General features: G+C 39.2%; 1 protein-coding gene across 2 annotated transcripts in view; it reads left to right on the top strand.

Annotated features, from left to right (window-relative positions):
- The window catches only part of JADE1 (jade family PHD finger 1), a 343,209-nt gene that overhangs the window by 21,510 nt on the left and 301,316 nt on the right, over positions 1–20,383 (top strand). The window contains exon 2 of one of the 2 annotated variants that reach the window (XM_053703656.1): positions 12,762–12,829. The exons of the other annotated variant lie outside the window; for it this stretch is intronic. The gene's annotated coding sequence lies outside the window, so the exon portion shown is untranslated. The remainder of the gene's footprint in view (positions 1–12,761; positions 12,830–20,383) is intronic. 2 annotated transcript variants of the gene reach the window in all.

The following is a 20,383-nucleotide window of genomic DNA, read 5'->3' on the forward strand; positions in this document are numbered from 1 at the left end:
ACCCCCTGTGCCTCAACACAGTGTTATCTATATAGCCCACGTGTACTTTCTGTCTCTTTGTGTTGAAAAGAGATTTAAAAAGCCTGTGATAAGAGGCAGCCCTCAAAGGCTTAGAAATTAGCATATGAGCCTACCTATGTTTAGTTTAAACTAAGAATACCAAGAGATAAAAGCAAATTTGATGATAAAAGTAAATTGGAAAGTTGATTTAAAATTAAAAGTCCTATCTGAATAATGAAAGTTTAATTTATACTAGACTGTCCCTTTAAGGATCAAGGATGTGCCTGACACGTCCTCGGGTAATCTGAACTCTGGAAGCTCAAACAGTACTGCAATACTGTTCCTGACTGCAAGGCTCCATTTTGATCGCTCCCACAGGGAGCCCAGCAGTGAGGCAGAGCATCAGAAGCCATCGGGCAGGCTTCTGATGCTCTGTAAGTGTGCTAAGTGCCTCGGTGGGTTGAGGCGCTTATTAAAATAACATTATATTAAAAAAAATTATATTATGTACCTTTTTATACAATAGCCCCCTCCCCATGTGGCTTTAAAGATGGGGGATGCCCAGTGCATCATAGGGGCAGGCTAGGGTCATTCAATCTGAGCTTGCCACAATAAAAAAAAAATGATAATAAAATATTCCATTTGTGTGATCATGTCAATCTTAGTAAATATTGACTCTGACCAGTGTGTATCTCCCTCTCTCTCCTCACTTGCATTTTTGTGGGAGAGAGATCTATTTGTTAAAAATTGTGAGACCCAAAGGTTCTTTTTAGAGCCATTAACCACTCATCACTATAAATCACTGGCAGTAGCACTTTTTTTATTTAGAATTTTTTTGAGACCCAAAGGCTCTTTTCAGAGTCATTTAGTCAATTTAAATTTTGTGTTTTTTTTTTTTCTCTGTGAAGGATAAAATAATTCATGTCACAGAGAACAAATAGTGCTGAGAAGGCGAGACGCCTCTATGTCTGACTTCGACCCCAATTTTTACCCTGCCATATGCTCAGATACATCATTAGATACAGTCTCAACTGATAGTGATGTATCTGTGGCTGCTAGCCTTCCTGCCAGGAGGAGATGTGTTGCTCCAGCTGCCATTGCTGCTGAAGGGTAATGCCTCATCACCAGAGGCCAGATATCCCATCCTTCACTGCAAATCCTGGCATCAATGTGGATGTGGCAGGATTTAGCCCCAACAGTTTATGGAGGTGTTTCTGGGCGATGATGTATTGGGGAACATTGTTGCCCAAACTAATTTATATGCTCATCAGTTCCGTGCTGCAGAGCCTGACACTTTTTTGGCAAAGTAGCAATGGGCCCCCATCGATGTGCCCGAATTTAAAAAAATCTGGGCATTGACTATGCTAATGGGCATCATAAAGAAACCCTCCATCAGCTCCTACTGGAGCAGTAGCCCCATTTGCTCTACCCCCATTTTCTACCAGAGTATGTTGAGGAAGAGGTATGAAATGATTCTACATTTCATGCACTTCAGCAACAACAGCCTGTGCCCCCCTAGGGAGGATCCCCAGTTTGACAGGCTGTATAAAATCCGCCCCCTGATTACCCATTTTACTGCCAGGTTTGCAGATGCTTATACACCTGGAAGGAATATATGTGTGGATGAATCCCTGATGAAGTATAAGGTAAGGCTGGGATTCAAGCAGCCAATAGAATGCCAATAGAATACAAGCTCAATCTGATTGGCTGATTGGATCTGCCAATCCGAGCTCTACTGACTTTTTTTCTGCGGCTGGAGTCTTGTCGGTAGAGGGTCTACTGCTCACTTCAGCCAAGACTCTAAATACCAGCGTTAGGATCCCATTGAAAAGATAGGATACGCAATTGGCGTAAGGGGATCTGCGGTATGGAAAAGTCGTGGCTGGAAAGTGAGCGTTAGATCCTTTCCTGGCTGACTCTAAATACCAGCGGGCGGCCAAAACCAGCATTAAGACCCCTTAACGCTGCTTTTGACGGCTACCGCAGAACTCTAAATCTAGGCGTAGGATTTACTTTCACTTTAAGTACAGAGACAAGAAGGATGTATACCTTCTTACCACCATCCACAATGAGAGGACTGTGGAGGTCTCTGTACGTGGCAGAGCTGACAGCACAATGAAGCCAGTGTGCATCAAGGCTTATAAGCGGTATATGGGTGTGGTTGATCTGGCAGATCAGCTGCTGCAGCCCTACCTAATTATGCGGAAGACAACGACCTGGTACAAAAAGGTTGCAACCCACAATGCTTTTTTGTTCAAAAAAGCAACCCCGAAATGAAACGGACTTTTTTACAGTTTCAGCTCCAGATCATTTTGTGGATTTTGTACCAAGATGCACCTGCTCCCCAGGCGGTGATGGGAGAGAGCAGGGTTGAGGTTACCCATTTTTTTTTTTCAAAATCCCTCCCCTACTGCGGTGAATCGGAATCCTCAGAAAAAAATGCAGAGTCTGTACCAAGAGGGGGTAGAGAAAGGACACCACCTTTTACTGTCCTAATTGCCCTGGACAGCCTGGACTCTGCATTGGGGACTGCTTCAAGCGGTATCGCACACTGGTAAAAAAATTTTTTTTATTACATTTGCCGTTGTTTTTGTTTTTTTTTGGGGGGGGGCGGGTTTGGTTATGTTTACTGTTAATGAGGTTTTTTGTTTTTTTTACTTTTACTGTGTCATATTTTTAAATTTCACTGTTCTATTTTTTTATATGTTCTAAAATTAGTGCTGTATTTCTCCAACATAGGTGTGTCCGGTCCACGGCGTCATCCTTACTTGTGGGATATTCTCTTCCCCAACAGGAAATGGCAAAGAGCCCAGCAAAGCTGGTCACATGATCCCTCCTAGGCTCCGCCTACCCCAGTCATTCTCTTTGCCGTTGTACAGGCAACATCTCCACGGAGATGGCTTAGAGTTTTTTAGTGTTTAACTGTAGTTTTTATTATTCAATCAAGAGTTTGTTATTTTAAAATAGTGCTGGTATGTACTATTTACTCAGAAACAGAAAAGAGATGAAGATTTCTGTTTGTATGAGGAAAATGATTTTAGCACCGTAACTAAAATCCATGGCTGTTCCACACAGGACTGTTGAGAGCAATTAACTTCAGTTGGGGGAACAGTGTGCAGTCTCTTACTGCTTGAGGTATGACACATTCTAACAAGACGATGTAATGCTGGAAGCTGTCATTTTCCCTATGGGATCCGGTAAGCCATGTTTATTAAGATAGTAAATAAGGGCTTCACAAGGGCTTATTAAGACTGTAGACTTTTTCTGGGCTAAATCGATTCATTATTAACACATATTTAGCCTTGAGGAATCATTTATTCTGGGTATTTTGATATGATTATATCGGCAGGCACTGTTTTAGACACTTTATTCTTTAGGGCAGGGGTTTCCAAACTTTGCTCTCCAGAGGTTTTGGAACTACATTTCCCATGATGCTCAGCTAGATAAAATGCTGGCTGAGCATCATGGGAAATGTAGTTCCAAAACCTCTGGAGGGCCAAGTTTGGAAACCCCTGCTTTAGGGGCTTTCCCTAATCATAGTCAGAGCCTCATTTTCGCGCCGGTATGGCGCACTTGTTTTTGAGGACAGCATGGCATGCAGCTGCATGTGTGTGGAGCTCTGATACATAGAAAGGTCTTTCTGAAGGCATCATTTGGTATCGTATTCCCCTTTGGGCTTGGTTGGGTCTCAGCAAAGCAGATTCCAGGGACTGTAAAGGGGTTAAATATAAAAACGGCTCCGGTTCCGTTATTTTAAGGGTTAAAGCTTCCAAATTTGGTGTGCAATACTTTTAAGGCTTTAAGACACTGTGGTGAAATTTTGGTGAATTTTGAACAATTCCTTCATACTTTTTCGCAATTGCAGTAATAAAGTGTGTTTAGTTTAAAATTTAAAGTGACAGTAACGGTTTTATTTTAAAACGTTTTTTGTGCTTTGTTATCAAGTTTATGCCTGTTTAACATGTCTGAACTACCAGATAGATTGTGTTCTGACTGTGGGGAAACCAAGGTTCCTTCTCATTTAACTATATGTATTTTATGTCATAAAAAAATTTAGTAAAAATGATGCCCAAGATGATTCCTCAAGTGAGGGGAGTAAGCATGGTACTGCATCACCCCCTCCTTCGTCTACACCAGTCTTGCCCATACAGGAGGCCCCTAGTACATCTAGTGCGCCAATACTCCTTACTATGCAACATTTAACGGCTGTAATGGATAATTCTATCAAAAACATTTTAGCCAATATGCCCACTTATCAGCGAAAGCGCGACTGCTCTGTTTTAGAAAATTCTGTAGAGCATGAGAACGCTGATGATATGGTTTCTGAAGGGCCCCTACACCAGTCTGAGGGGGCCAGGGAGGTTTTGTCTGAGGGAGAAATTTCAGATTCAGGAAACATTTCTCAACAAGCTGAACCTGATGTGATTACTTTTAAATTTAAGTTGGAACATCTCCGCGCTCTGCTTAAGGAGGTGTTATCCAATTTGGATGATTGTGATTATCTGGTCATTCCAGAACCACTATGTAAAATGGAAAAGTTCTTAGAGGCCCCGGGGCCCCCCGAAGCTTTTCCTATATCCAAGCGGGTGGCGTACATTGTTAGTAAAGAATGGGACAGGCCCGGTATACCTTTAGTACCTCCCCCCATATTTATAAAATTGTTTTCCTATAGTCGACCCCAGAAAGGACTGATGGCAGACAGTCCCCAAGGTCGAGGGGGCGGTTTCTACTCTACACAAGCGCGCCACTATACCCATAGAAGATAGTTGTGCTTTCCAAGATCCTATGGATAAAAAATTAGAAGGTCTGCTAAAAAAGATGTTTGTTCAGCAAGGTTCCCTTCTACAACCAATTGCATGCATTGTCCCTGTCACTGCAGCCGCGTGTTTCTAGTTTGATGAGCTAGGAAAGGCGATTATTAGTAATTCTTCTTCTTATGAGGAGATTATGGACAGAATTCGTGCTCTTAAATTGGCTAATTCTTTCACCCTAGACGCCACCTTGCAATTGGCTAGGTTAGCGGCGAAAAAATTCTGGGTTTGCTATTGTGGCGCAGAGCGCTTTGGTTAAAATCTTGGGCAGCGGATGCGTCTTCCAAGAACAAATTGCTTGACATTCCTTTCAAGGGGAAAACACTCTTTGGCCCTGACTTGAAAGAGATTATCTCTGATATCACTGGGGGCAAGGGCCACGCCCTTCCTCAGGATAGGTCTTTTCAAGACCAAAAATAAACCTAAGTTTCGTCCCTTTCGCAGAAACGGATCAGCCCCAAGGGCTACGTCCTCTAAGCAGGAAGGTAATAGAAACCTGCCACTGCTACCAAGACAGCATGAAATGCGGGCCCCCGATCCGGGACCGGATCTGGTGGGGGGCAGACTCTCTCTCTTCGCTCAGGCTTGGGCAAGAGATGTTCTGGATCCTTGGGCGCTAGAAATAGTCTCCCAAGGTTATTCTCTGGAGTTCAAGGGGCTTCCTCCAAGGGGGAGGTTCCACAGGTCTCGGTTGTCTTCAGACCACATAAGAAGACAGGCATTCTTACATTGGGTAGAAGACCTGCTAAAAATGGGAGTGATTCATCCTGTTCCATTAGGAGAACAAGGGATGGGGTTCTACTCCAATCTGTTCATAGTTCCCAAAAAAGAGGGAACGTTCAGACCAATCTTAGATCTCAAGATCTTGAACAAGTTTCTCAAGGTTCCATCGTTCAAGATGGAAACCATTCGAACACTTCTTCCTTCCATCCAGGAAGGTCAATTCATGACCAAGGTGGATTTCAAGGATGCGTATCTACATATTCCTATCCACAAGGAACATCATCGGTTCCTAAGGTTTGCATTCCTGGACAAGCATTTCCAGTTCGTGGCGTTTTCTTTCGGATTAGCCACTGCTCCTAGGATTTTCTCATAGGTACTAGGGTCCCTTCTGGCGGTGCTAAGACCAAGGGGCATTGCTGTAGTACCTTACTTGGACGACATTCTGATTCGAGCGTCGTCCCTTCCTCAAGTAAAGGCTCACACGGAAATTGTCCTGGCCTTTCTCAGATCTCACGGATGGAAAGTGAACGTGGAAAAGAGTTCTCTATCTCCGTCAACGAGGGTTCCCTTCTTGGGAACTATAATAGACTCCTTAGAAATGAGGATTTTTCTGACAGAAGCCAGAAAAACAAAACTTCTAGACTCTTGTCGGATACTTCATTCCGTTCCTCTTCCTTCCATAGCGCAGTGCATGGAAGTGATAGGTTTGATGGTAGCGGCAATGGACATAGTTCCTTTTGTGCGCATTCATCTAAGACCATTACAACTGTTCATGCTCAGTCAGTGGAATGGGAACTATTCAGACTTGTCTCCGAAGATACAAGTAAATCAGAGGACCAGAGACTCATTCCGTTGGTGGCTGTCCCTGGACAACCTGTCACAAGGGATGACCTTCCGCAGACCAGAGTGGGTCATTGTCACGACCGACGCCAGTCTGATGGGCTGGGGCGCGGTCTGGGGATCCCTGAAAGCTCAGGGTCTTTGGTCTCGGGTAGAATCTCTTCTACCGATAAATATTCTGGAACTGAGAGCGATATTCAATGCTCTCAAAGCTTGGCCTCAGCTAGCGAGGGCCAAGTTCATACATCAACCATCAGGGGGGAACAAGGAGTTCCCTAGCGATGGAAGAAGTGACCAAAATCATTCTATGGGCGGAGTCTCACTCCTGCCACCTGTCTGCTATCCACATCCCAGGAGTGGAAAATTGGGAAGCGGATTTTCTGAGTCGTCAGACATTGCATCTGGGGGAGTGGGAACTCCATCCGGAAATCTTTGCCCAAGTCACTCAACCGTGGGGCATTCCAGACATGGATCTGATGGCCTCTCGTCAGAACTTCAGAGTTCCTTACTACGGGTACAGATCCAGGGATCCCAAGGCGGCTCTAGTGGATGCACTAGTAGCACCTTGGACCTTCAAACTAGCTTATGTGTTCCCGCCGTTTCCTCTCATCCCCAGGCTGGTAGCCAGGATCAATCAGGAGAGGGCGTCGGTGATTTTGATAGCTCCTGCGTGGCCACGCAGGACTTGGTATGCAGATCTGGTGAATATGTCATCGGCTCCACCATGGAAGCTACCTTTGAGACGAGACCTTCTTGTTCTAGGTCCGTTCGACCCACTCCAGCTGACTGCTTGGAGATTGACCGCTTGCTCTTATCAAAGCGAGGGTTCTCAGATTCTGTTATTAATACTCTTGTTCAGGCCTGAAAGCCTGTAACCAGAAAAATTACCACATAATTTGGTATATCTGTTGGTGTGAATCTGCAGGATTCCCTTGGGACAAGGTTAAGATTCCTAAGAGTCTATCCTTCCTTCGAGAAGGATTGGAAAAAGGATTATCTGCAAGTTCCTTGATGGGACAGATTTCTGCCTTGTCTGTGTTACTTCACAAAAAGCTGGCAGCTGTGCCAGATGTTCTAGCCTTTGTTCAGGCTCTGGTTAGAATCAAGCCTGTTTACAAAATTTTGACTCCTCCTTGGAGTCTCAACCTAGTTCTTTCAGTTCTTCAGGGGGTTCCGTTTGAACCCTTACATTCCGTTGATATTAAGTTATTATCTTGGAAAGTTTTGTTTTTGGTTGCAATTTCTTCTGCTAGAAGAGTTTCAGAATTATCTGCTCTGCAGTGTTCTTCTCCTTATCTGGTGTTCCATGCAGATAAGGTGGTTTTGCGTACTAAACCTGGTTTTCTTCCAAAAGTTGTTTCTAACAAAAACATTAACCAGGAGATAGTTGTGCCTTCTTTGTGTCCTAATCCAGTTTCAAAGAAGGAACGTTTGTTGCACAACTTGGATGTAGCTCGTGCTCTCAAATTTTACTTAGCAGCTACTAAGGATTTCAGACAAACTTTGTCTTTGTTTGTTGTTTATTCTGGTAAACGGAGAGGTCAAAAAGCAACTTCTACCTCTCTCTCCTTCTGGATTAAAAGCATTATCCGATTGGCTTATGAGACTGCCGGACGGCAGCCTCCTGAAAGAATCACAGCTCACTCCACTAGGGCTGTGGCTTCCACATGGGCCTTCAAGAACGAGGCTTCTGTTGATCAGATATGTAAGGCAGCGACTTGGTCTTCACTGCACACTTTTTCTAAATTTTACAAATTTGATACTTTTGCTTCTTCTGAGGCTATTTTTGGGAGAAAGGTTTTGCAAGCCGTGGTGCCTTCCATTTAGGTGACCTGATTTGCTCCCTCCCTTCATCCGTGTCCTAAAGCTTTGGTATTGGTTCCCACAAGTAAGGATGACGCCGTGGACCGGACACACCTATGTTGGAGAAAACAGAATTTATGTTTACCTGATAAATTACTTTCTCCAACGGTGTGTCCGGTCCACGGCCCGCCCTGGTTTTTTAATCAGGTCTGATAATTTATTTTCTTTAACTACAGTCACCACGGTAACATATGGTTTCTCCTATGCAAATATTCCTCCTTAACGTCGGTCGAATGACTGGGGTAGGCGGAGCCTAGGAGGGATCATGTGACCAGCTTTGCTGGGCTCTTTGCCATTTCCTGTTGGGGAAGAGAATATCCCACAAGTAAGGATGACGCCGTGGACCGGACACACCGTTGGAGAAAGTAATTTATCAGGTAAACATAAATTCTGTTTTTACCAAAACCCCTGTCAAACCTATGCATCTGGGGTATGGCTGTACTCAGGGGGTCTTGCAGAAAACAACCTGAAGTGTTTTTTTGCAAACACAACAGGCTCTCCTAAAACATAGTCAAAAAGCAATGTGTGTGTAAAAATGAAAATTTAAAAATAACCACCATACAATTTCTCCAATTTTTTAGGCTAAAACGGTTGCATCAAAGGCATCAAAGCCCTCTATATACAATACCTTGGGTTGTCAACATTTCAAATATATACACTTTCATGGCAAAAAAACAAACTGGGGTATGCAATAGTCCCCAAACTAAAGATAAGCCTATCAGAAGAAATACTCTCACTTTCAACTCAAATTACAAGTCATACAATTGTAACTGAACCTTCTCAAAATCCTGGCAAACCTATGCATGGGGGGCATGGGTATACTCAGGGGGCCTTGCAAAAAACAAACTGGAGTGTTTTCTTGCAATAACTTACAACAATCTCTCCTAAATCATAGTCAAAAAGCAATGTGTGTAGAAATGAAAATTTAAACATTACCACCATACACTTTCTCCAATTTTATTTGGGCTAAAACAGTTGCATCAAATGCATCAAAACACTCCATATACAATACATTGGGGTGTCAATTTTTCAAATATATGCACATTCATGGCAAGCAAATAAATTGGGGTATGTAAAAAGGCCCCCAAAAAGAAGATAGGCAAATAAGATGTTAAATGTGAAAACAAATCACAAACACGTCAGAAGTTTGGCATTGCACGGCCCAAACAAGCAAACAAACCTATGCATAGGTGGTATCACTGTACTCAGGAGATGTTGTTGAACACATATTGAGGTGTTTTTTTGCAGTAACACATAACAGGAACTGAGAATCCATGCCTAAAGTACAATGTGTGTGAAAAATAACAGAAAAAAAGACTACCCAAAAGTTTGACATAGAATGGTGGTTAAATTAGTGCATGGAAAGTGTTAAAATACCAGCATTTCAAATACCCTAGGGTGTCTACTTTTCAAAAATATATGGTTTGATGGGGGTAAATTACATTGGTCGGCTTCAGAAATGTCCCAAATAGGACATGGGTGCATGATGACAGATTGGAAAACTGGAATGCGCCCCCTAAAAATAAGGCCTTTTAGCCCCCCAGAGAACTCGACACACCTATACATGGGTGGCATCGCTGTACTCAGGAGATGTTGCTGAACACATTTTGGAGTGTAATTTGGCAGTAACCCTTAACATTCTCAGTAAATGTATTCTTAAATTGCCATTTTGTTAAAAAAAATCACCCCTTATTTTTTTTTTTTCTTCAAACTTTGGTATAGATTGGTGGTAAAATAGTTGCATGGAAAGAGTCAAAATACCCCAAGTATATATACATGTGAAGGGTTATTCAGGGATTCCTGACAGATATCAGTGTTCCAATGTAGCTATCGCTAATTTAAAAAAAAAAAAAAATTGTTTGGAAATAGCAAAGTGCTACTTGTACTTATTGTCCTGTAACTTGCAAAAAAAGCAAAGAACATGTAAACATTGGGTATTTCTAAACTCAGGACAAAATTTAGAAACTATTTAGCATGGGTGTTTTTTAGTGGTTGTAGATGTGTAACAGATTTTGGGGGTCAAAGTTAGAAAAAGTTTTTTTTTTCCCTTATCATATTTATAATTTTTGTATAGTAAATTTTTTAAAAAAATGATGAAAATAATGGTATCTTTAGAAAGTCCATTTAATGGTGAAAAAACAATATATAATGTAAATGAGTAAGAGGTAAATTACATCTAAACACAAAGACCGTAGAAATGTAAAAATAGCCCTAGTCGCAAACGGTAAGAAAATTGAAAAGTGCTGTGGTCACTAAGGGGTTAACTCCTCTAGAAGTAAGCATTTTGTGTCAGTCGGGTAGCTTGCATATTACAAGTTGACAGTAAAACGTTGACACTCTCAAAAAGCTTAACTTAAAATATTGTGACCATGTTATCGTATTCCCCCATAGACTTCAATGGAGCGCAGAAAGTGGGGAAAAACACTGAACAAGTCCCGCAAACCTGATCACATTTTCTCAAGTGCGCTAACCCGACATGAAATAATGAATATTTCACATTCCAATGTTTTTCAAATAGCAGACTATGTTCTATTTATTCTTAAATACATATTTCTATAGTTGGTTTCTTGGTAAAATGTATATCTATATACCTATAGATATTTATATAATTATATATAGGTATAGATATATACAATTTAAAAAATAATAATTTGTATTAGTGTTATCAGTCTAACTGTACTTTTTAATCTAATTTTGATGTTTTGTGCGACTTTTTATTCGAGTGTAACAGTTAATCGGAGCTCTGAAGTCAAGCTATCCTGATTCCTGCATTAAATTCAATTGCAGTCAAGCGAACGTATTTACTTTCAACCTTTAATACCCGCGCTACTTCTGACGTGTGCAGAGCCGCGATAAACAGTTTGTGCGTCACTCATAATCTAGATCTTAATATTGCTATATTCCACCCAATCATAGGTTGCACACTTTGGACAGTTATAAAATAAGCCATTGAATGGCCCCAAAAGAGAAGGAAATCTAAGTTAGAATTTGGCACTGAAACTTTATACTTTGTCTTTATTTTTTAAATAGCTAATATTTTTAAAAATACATCTGCATAATATTCACAGGATAATATCTGATCTGAATTCATCATTTGTTTAGCTATGATTTAGTGTTTAATGTATCTTTTGAAGAATAAGACTTTGTCTACTTTTGATTTTCACAAAAAAGGCAAAGAGAGGCCATGTTTACTCCACTTTGTAATGCTTTTATTGGCCTTCATGCTTTCAGCACCCCTTACAGTGTTCTCTTTAAAGGGATATTGAACACTAAATAAATGCTAGATAGAATGATTTGTTCAAAACAAAGATCGGCATGAGAGTAATAATATATAAATGTAATAGAGAGAATAATAATAAAAAAATATCTATTAGTTGTTTAAATACAGGTATACCTCACTTTACAGCGCTTCACTTTACAGCGCTTCGCTAATACAGCGCTTTGTGGAGCTGAAGTTCAACCTCCAAGGATTTTGAAACAGTGCTGTAATCTTTGTCAGACTGCGAGAAAAGTGACTGGGCCATTTGTTTATGCGCAGTTCACTCTGTTTACAGCATTACAGTGCAATCTGTGTCTGTGTTATAGTCTGGCAAATTGTACTACAGTAATTGTGACTATTTTACAGGTACAGTATTTATTGAATACTGTGCTGTGCTAGTGTTAAACTAAAAGTAGCACTATTGCACCCCTAATATATGCTAGTTCAAACATGTTTTCAAGTCTTTAAACACACTGGCAAGTGAAAGAAAGCTAAAACTGCCTTGTTTCACTTTAAGGCGGTTTTCACTTTACAGCGGGGCTCCGGTCCCTAACCCGCTGTATGAGCGGGGTATACCTGTATTAAAAAAAAAAGTGTACATTTGTAGTGTCTATAAAGCAATGGGAGCCACTGTGTTGTAACTTAGGTGTCCTTCTGATGCCACTTAGGAACAAAGGTCATTAGCATGGGTAACTAGGGATGCACCGAAATTTCGCTTGCAGAAACGTTTCGGATGAAAATTGCATTTTTGGCTTTTTAGTTTTTTCGTTTTTTTTGCCTGTTATTTTCTGTAAAATTATTGTGTAGCATGTTTTAAATTTGATGTTTGCCTAGAGCTGCTGTTAAGGTTAATTACTTGACTTACTGTTTTGCGTATAATGAGTTTTATAGGACTACACTTTATTTGGATAATTGGTAAAATAAAAAATAAAAAACTGTTAAATCTGATTCTGTTACATAGAACTAAATAAAGAATAATACAGTATATTGATATTTCATATTTTAAGTAGGGATGCACTGAAATTTTGGTCGCAGAAACATTTTGGCCAAAAATGGAATTATCATTTTTTGCCTGTTTTTTTTTCTTAGTAAAATTATTGTGTAGCATATTATTGTTTTAAGATATTTTTGTCCAATTTTGGTGTGTTACTTTCAATAAGTGTGGGCTTTTTTTATTGGCTTGAAGGTTTTCAATTCAGAGTCTAATTATGCAAAAAATAAAAATATTTTAAAAAATATATTTTCGGTATCCGTTTCTGTTTTAGGCCAAGTGCATCCTGGATTTTCCGGTTTGGTTTCGGTCCAGAATATCCATTTCGGTGCATCACTATGGGTAACCAATGACTTTTGAATATAGCAGTGTTAAGTCTAAAGTCTGCACATCTACTTTTATTAAAAATTTAAAATTTTCAGATTTAAATTTCGTAAAGAGGACAAAATAAATTATGAACATTTATTGCAAAGTTATTTGGTAAATATAATCATAAATTTCAAAATGTTCAATGTCTCTTTAAAAGCCAACTTCATATTATAATATATCTTGCATTAAAGGGACACTAAACCCAAATTTGTTATTTAATGTTTTAGATTGAGCATGCAATTTGAAGCAACTTTCTAGTTTACTCCTATTATCAATTTTTCTTTGTTCTCTTGCTATCTTTATTTAAAAAGCAGGAATTACAAAGCTTTTTTGGTTCAGCACCTGGGTAGCGCTTGCTAATTGGTGGCTAAACACATATCCCTCTTGTCAATGGGTTATCAGGTGTGTGCAGCTCGGTCCCAGTAGTGCATTGCTACCCTGGAGCTGACTTTAACTATGAACATATTTTTTTGCAGTTTAATGTCCCTTTAAGTGTCAAAAACTTACATATAAAAATAGACCTAAAAACATAATGCAATAGATACTCAGTAGGTGCAAAGGTAAACTAGCGCTCTTTGTATTGCAGATGAGGAAATATAGAGAGAGGAATACTGTTTTTTGGTAAAGAGGCAACCATATACAAAGCAATGGAGATACTGTGGCAACTGAGCCTTAGGTTGGACAAGCTACCTTTATAATAAACTTATGTGATAGCATTCAATAAAATGTTTACTTCTTTAAGTGAAGAATTAAAGTAATTTTCTACCAGGAGCTGTTAATTAATGTCTCACAACTTCATTTTAGCTCAACATTAAACACTTCAACTTCATTAGCACCACAGCGTAATTTCTTCAATTACATAAAAGCAGTCTGTAAGAAAAACAGAATGTGTTGTGTACTCTCAAATTAGGCTTTGAAACTTCTTTGTTGATTGTTTGTTTTCTGAGACCATTTTATTAAAGGGGCATTATTCTGTATTTACTAGAGCATTTTATTTTAAAGGGACTTTAAACACTAAATAAAGCATTGTTTGAATGATGTATTCAGAGCAAAGACTAGCCTGAGAATAATTTGTACATGTATTTTTTAAAATTATATTAGTTGTTTAAGTATTGAAAAAAATAAGGGTAAAGTTAATGTTCATAAAGCAGTGGGTGCCGCCATATTGTAACTTAGGTTACACTGAGGCCAATTAGGAATTGTTATAAATGGTTTACTAGAGTGTGCAACCAATAACTGTGAAGAACATAGCTGTGTTTGCAGTTCCATGTTTAACAAGGATTGGAAAGCCCACAATATTCAGAATTAAATTATGTGAAAGGAGAATAAAATAAATAATAAAAGTATATAGGTGGCCCTCGTTTTACAACGGTTCAATTTACACCGTTTCAGAATAACAACCTTTTTTTCCAGTCATGTGACTACTATTGAAAAGCATTGAGAAGCAGTGCATTTCTTAAAATAGCCAGTAGGTGGAGCTGTCCGCTTGTGTTGCAGTAAAGTCAAGCAAGCTGAATATAATCAGTTTAACCAGACCTGAGCTATAGAGCAGATTTCAAATGAACAAGATCTTCCTGTCTATAAATCAGTCCAGATTGGAATGCATAGAAAGAACTGTTTGCAGAAAAATGCAAGTGAAGTCTGTGTTGTGTGATTATTTTATTAGGTTTATAATGCTGTTTAGCAAATGTTTTTGTTCATTTAACTTTGTTTAATTATATATTCTGTGTTGTGTGATTATTTTATTAGGTTTATAATGCTGTTTAGCATTTAAAGTCTTCATTTAAACGTTTTAAAAATAATGTATTAGGTGTTACGTATGACAATTTTGAGAGGGGCCTGGAACCTATCTCCCTCACTTCCCATTGACTTACATTATAAACTGGGTTTCAATTTTCAAAGGTTTCGATTTACAGCCATTCCTTCTGGAACCTAACCCCGGCGTAAACTGAGGGCTACCTGTATTGCAAAGTTGTTTTACTTCATGTAATTAAACAATTTATATTACTATCTTGAGGTGTTTGTTAAGCAAATTGCTTTATTTTACTGTTTGTACTGTTGCCAGATAAGCATGTTGCCAGTGATTGGATGATACATATATATTTCTGTTTTTAATTAGCCCATCAGCCATATCCTCATGCTGAAATGAATATGCATTGTGCATGACTATGGCTATTTTGGCAAATTTGTTTAATCTAGAACATTTAATTTTAACATCTGTAGGTCCATATTACTATTAAAGTGCAATTTACTATGATCTTATTTGATTTTTTCTTTAGTATCCTTTATTGAAATGCATACCTAGGTAGGCTCAGAAGCAGCAATGCACTATTGGGAGTTAGCTGCTGATTGGTGGCTGCCTCTTGTAACCAGCTCACCAAATGTGTTCAGCTAGAATCTAGTAGTGCATCACTGCCCCTTAAACAAAGGATACCAAGAGAGGGAAGAAAACTCAATAATATAAGTAAATACATTTTTTTTAAATCAATCTATACAAGTATTCCAAAATATTTTTAATGTTCTGAATATTTGTGCTTTAAATAGCTTTTTACGTGATTTTATCACCTGTGGTATAATGTAAAAATGATGTAGTCTTTAAAGGATAAACTGATTGCAGCTTTAGTATGAACATGAATTTTCATTTTTTTTTTTTGTTACTTAAAATTATATATTTAAACCCCTTTGCTACCAGGAATTTCAGAGGGAAAACTTTCCCAAAATACCGGAGAACATTTAGGATTTTTGCTATCACTCCATTTAAACAGAAATAGAGCCTTGTGTTTTGTTTTTTTAACCTATCAAAACTATATGATTTAGACTCTGCAGTTGAATTCTTTCAGTCCGAACTCCTACAAGTTTGGAATCTGCATGCCCCGCTGCGTTAGGTGAGAGTAAAAGGAGCACATATGAATTGGATCACAGATGACCTCATTCAAATGTACCAGTTTCGGGATTCACTGTGGTCAAAGTTCAAGCATACTGGCTCTATGAACGATCACTGTGTATATAGACAATGGCAAAATATATGCACTAAACAAACAAAATTGGCCAAGGCCCAATATTTCTGTGAAAATCTGAACAATAATATATCAAACCCTAGAAAGTTTTTTGGAAAGTCATAAATAACTTACACACTCTCCCAATCCACTCCCAACCCTCCACTGTCAAAGTGGACAACCAAACCCTGCAACTTCCCTTAGATGTAGAAAATGCCTTTAACAATTATTTTGTCGGATGCTCCACCACCCTGATTGACAAACTAATAAATGACACACATCCTGAAACTACAAATGTGGATCAGGCCCCACTAAATCTGCAAAGACCCAATATAGAGAAGTTCAATTTTAGACCTGTACCCATCAATATCATTAAGAAACACCTTAATAATCTAAAAATCAAATACCAGTCTGGACCTGATCAAATCCCAGCAATGCTATTGAAGCCCAGTGCGCCGGCAATTGCTAATCCTGTCACAACCCTAATTAATGAATCATTAGTGTCTGGATACATACCCAAACTTTGGAAAACTGCAAGAGTAGTGCCAATCCATAAAAGTGGTGAGTTAACCTTGGTTACTAACTATCCCCCAATATCATTGCTCACAGTATTGTCAAAAATCTTATAAAAATGCGTCCATACTCAACTATGTGAGTATTACCAACAATCTAACTATCTGACCACTGTTCAATCAGGTTTTTGCCCGGATCACTCCACTACAACTATCTTCCTAAAAGTTTGCAACGACATCCAAACTGGCATGGAACAAGGAGACTTAACTGGAGCAAAGTCCTTTGACACAGTAGACTACGACATACTACTGCTCAAACTAAAAAACCTCAGGTATCGGTGATCGACCACTAACCTGGTTTCGATCATATGTATCGGATCGATCACAGTATGTCTCCATTTCCCTCTCCCAGTCACGTGTGGTGTTCCCCAAGGTTCCATTCTCGGCCCCCTACTATTCACATTATTTATAAATGATCTGCCAAATGTCTGCCAATCCTCAACTGTACACATGTAGGCAGACGACACAGTGATCTATGCAAGCAAATCCGATCTGCCGCAGCTTGAGGCAGTGCCCCAAGACCAGTTCACAGAGGTAGAAAAGTGGATCTCAAAAACAAACTCTTCCTAAACACTGACAAAACTGTCACAATGATCTTTGGAACAGTACCTAAATTACACAAACTACAAAATTCCCATCTACGCATCAAAACAAAATCAAATTGCACACTGACCGGAGTCCACTCTTTCAAATACTTGGGTATGTTGATAGACTCCAATCTATCTTTTGGCCTCCACATAGAAAAACTTGCATCTAAACTCTATCCAAAACCTAGGTGCCCTGTACAGAAACAAATCCTGCCTCAGCCCTACAGTAAAGGAAAAGATTGTACAGCAAATGCTGATGCCAATCATGGATTATGAGGATGTAGTATATGCACCTGCACCGCAAACGCACCTTAATAAACTTAATACATTGTATAACTCGTTCAGCCGCTTTGTGCTACAATGTAACTACAGGACCCACCATTGTGACATGCTAAATGAACTAAACTGGCTGTCGCTGGAATCCAGACGCACCCTCCATCTTTCCAGCCTTGTGTTTAAGAGCCTTTCTGGGAAGTTCCCACCCTACCTGAGCAGAATGCTCTCCCCAGCTGTTCCCACCTCCCATAACCTCCGATCCAGTACCAGCACATTATTTAGTCTGCCTCCATACAAAAAGAAAGCAGCTCGATCCTCCTTTTCCTACAGAGCACCACAATTATGGAACGACCTCCTGCACACTTTCAAACCTTCCCCAAGCCTAAAATCCTTTAAGAGATCCCTCTCTGCATATCTCAAAACAGAATGCACCTGTCATGGTTGATTATATATTTCCTACCTGTTTTATGTTAAATTTTGCATATATTATGTATTTAATATTGTTTTTTTATTTTATTGTACCCTATTGTATCAATGCAGTGTTTTGTGGACCCAGGATAAACTTGAAAACCAGAGATATCTCAATGTATCCTTCCTGGTAAAATATTTTATAAATAAAGACAACCCAAGGTATTGGTCTATGCTCATTTTGGTATTTTTCACAAATTGAGTTTCTTACTGAAATTATTTACATACCGCTTGTGAAATCATGACACAAATGATTGTAAAGCTTCACTTCGATCCCCTTTATCAGAAATAGCAGACATCCCAATCATGTAAGGTACTGGCAGACAGTCTGCCAGTATGCAGTTTACGTCTTTAAAAAAAAAATAAAAAAAATATTATTTTACATTGTAGTGATCCCTCACAAACAACTCTCTATCCCTCCCCCTCCAATTTATTTATTTTTATTATAGAGGGAAGAGAGAGAGAGAAAATGTGTGTGTATGTATGTATATGTGTGTGTGTGTGTGTATATGTATGTATATGTGTATATATATATATGTATATATAACTTCAAAAATTATTTTAAAAGATAATGTGCCACAGTAGAGCTATATGAGTTACTGTGTAAAGCTTGGGGGTTTCAACACTCAGTAGAATGTCATTTTAAACAGTTAGGAGCTTGGCTGGAAGCTATAAGGAGACATATACACGGACGCACATAGGTTCAGATATCACGACAGGTTTATTTGCAAGAGTAGCAAACATACTGAAAAAACATTTGCATCATGTCTGGGTACTAGATAAATATATTACTACCACTGCAGTGGGAAAATGAAACATAATATCTATCATAGCAACTAGCAAAAGTAGCAACAAATGTAGCAACATTTATTCGTTACGTGCTAAGCAGGGAGAAATAGCTATTAACTAAACAGATTGACTATTATCATATATACAACCTGATTAAAAGTCCTCCTTATGGTTTCGGAAAAATGGAACACCCCCACTGGTTCATAAGGAGTCCATTTCTGCCTGGGCCCAGGCTCCAAATGAAGAAAAAAGTGTTTAAAGGGGATTTTTCCAAAGCTTTTTCTTTGCTTGTAAACCAAACCTTTGTAGTCGGACTTGTATGCTAGTGCTCCGAGGTAAAGACGTCCTCTCTAGCTAGCAAGCATGGATTGTGACGCTTTATTGCAGACTGTTGTTGCATGTAGCCCAAGACAAGTGCAGCTTTCCAGGAAGCTGCGGTAGGTAGCGGTCCGGGGGTTTGCGCCAAAACAAGCCTCCGGATCCCTTCAATAGATAGCGGTCCAGGTATCTGTATTGATCCTCACCTCTGGGTCACTTTTTCACCGCAGTTACAAACTTTTAGTCTCTCGTTCGGGTATGAATACTGAGGTCACATGCAGAGCCGGGACAAGTACTTCCGACATAAGACTGCTTGCTGCTTCCAACTTTCAAAGTCGTGTCACCTTTGCTCATAGGGATCTTGACTGTATAGGATAGCAGATATTTGCCTTCATGAAAACATCCGAACTTAAGTAGACTGTGAGTAGATGTCTGTCGACGCGCGTTTCGCCCCACAATGCTGAGCGAAAGCTAGGGCCTCATCAGGACTACCTGACACCTGTATCTCCTTGCTTATTATTGGATTCTTTTCAAGAGGGTGTGTTCAAACTCAGTGAATGGACATTCCAGATTGGTTTTAAATGGACATACCTCTAAAAAGACTACCCAATTGTTTTTTTTATTTTTTATTTTTTTTATTTTATTTATTTCCAACAATGCATACAGTCAAGCATATTTCACATCAGTTCACCACGCAGGGCGAAGCTTTGTACAATGCGTAAAGAGGTGGATAGAAGCTAAACAATCTTATACTGATGCAAGGGTTACAACTTTCAATTACAGGTTTTATGGTTATTTTCAGTGGGATAACTGCATACATCGTTGGGGTTTTTATCTTAAAACCTAACGTAAAACAAAAAACAACAACAAATTAACCTAAAATAAAACAAAACAAACTAGTCCCTTCACTTCTCGCGCCAATACTGAGGACTTTTAGGAGACTTAAACATATGGATTTGTACAGAGTGATGTGATGAAATTTTAATTTGCCTTTGCTATCGTTAGGAACCGAATGGCTGCTGCAGAGGATATGCATATGACAAGTGAACAATTACGTAAAAGGAATTCAAAAGTTGCAAGGGGTCTAAGTTTACTGTGACTCTGAGGGTAATAATGGCGTTGCATATAATCAGTTAATGTACTACTTGCAGATAACTATTAGTTCTATCATTTGCAACGTGAAATAGCAAGTATAGTGCTGTAGCGAGTATCTAGCACATTGAGGCAGTTATAGGGCGTAACTTGAGTATAGGAGAGTGAGAAGGGAGTTATAAACAGTTAGATGCAGAGAGAACAATGAAAGATACATAAAATGCGAAAGCGCATCTGATTACATATGGGTTACCGATGAAACATATTCCTTAGTTAATTAAGTGGAGCCTCTCATTAGTCCTCATTTTTCAAACTAACATAAAACAAAACATAAGGCAAACAGGCAGCTAAACAGAGTATAAGCAATATCCAGACCCCCTCTGAATAGAGTAGTAATTTTACATAATAGTAGAAATAGAAACATGACAC

The sequence above is a fragment of the Bombina bombina genome, chromosome 2 (genome assembly GCF_027579735.1).
Source record: "Bombina bombina isolate aBomBom1 chromosome 2, aBomBom1.pri, whole genome shotgun sequence".
NCBI classification, from domain to species: domain Eukaryota; kingdom Metazoa; phylum Chordata; class Amphibia; order Anura; family Bombinatoridae; genus Bombina; species Bombina bombina.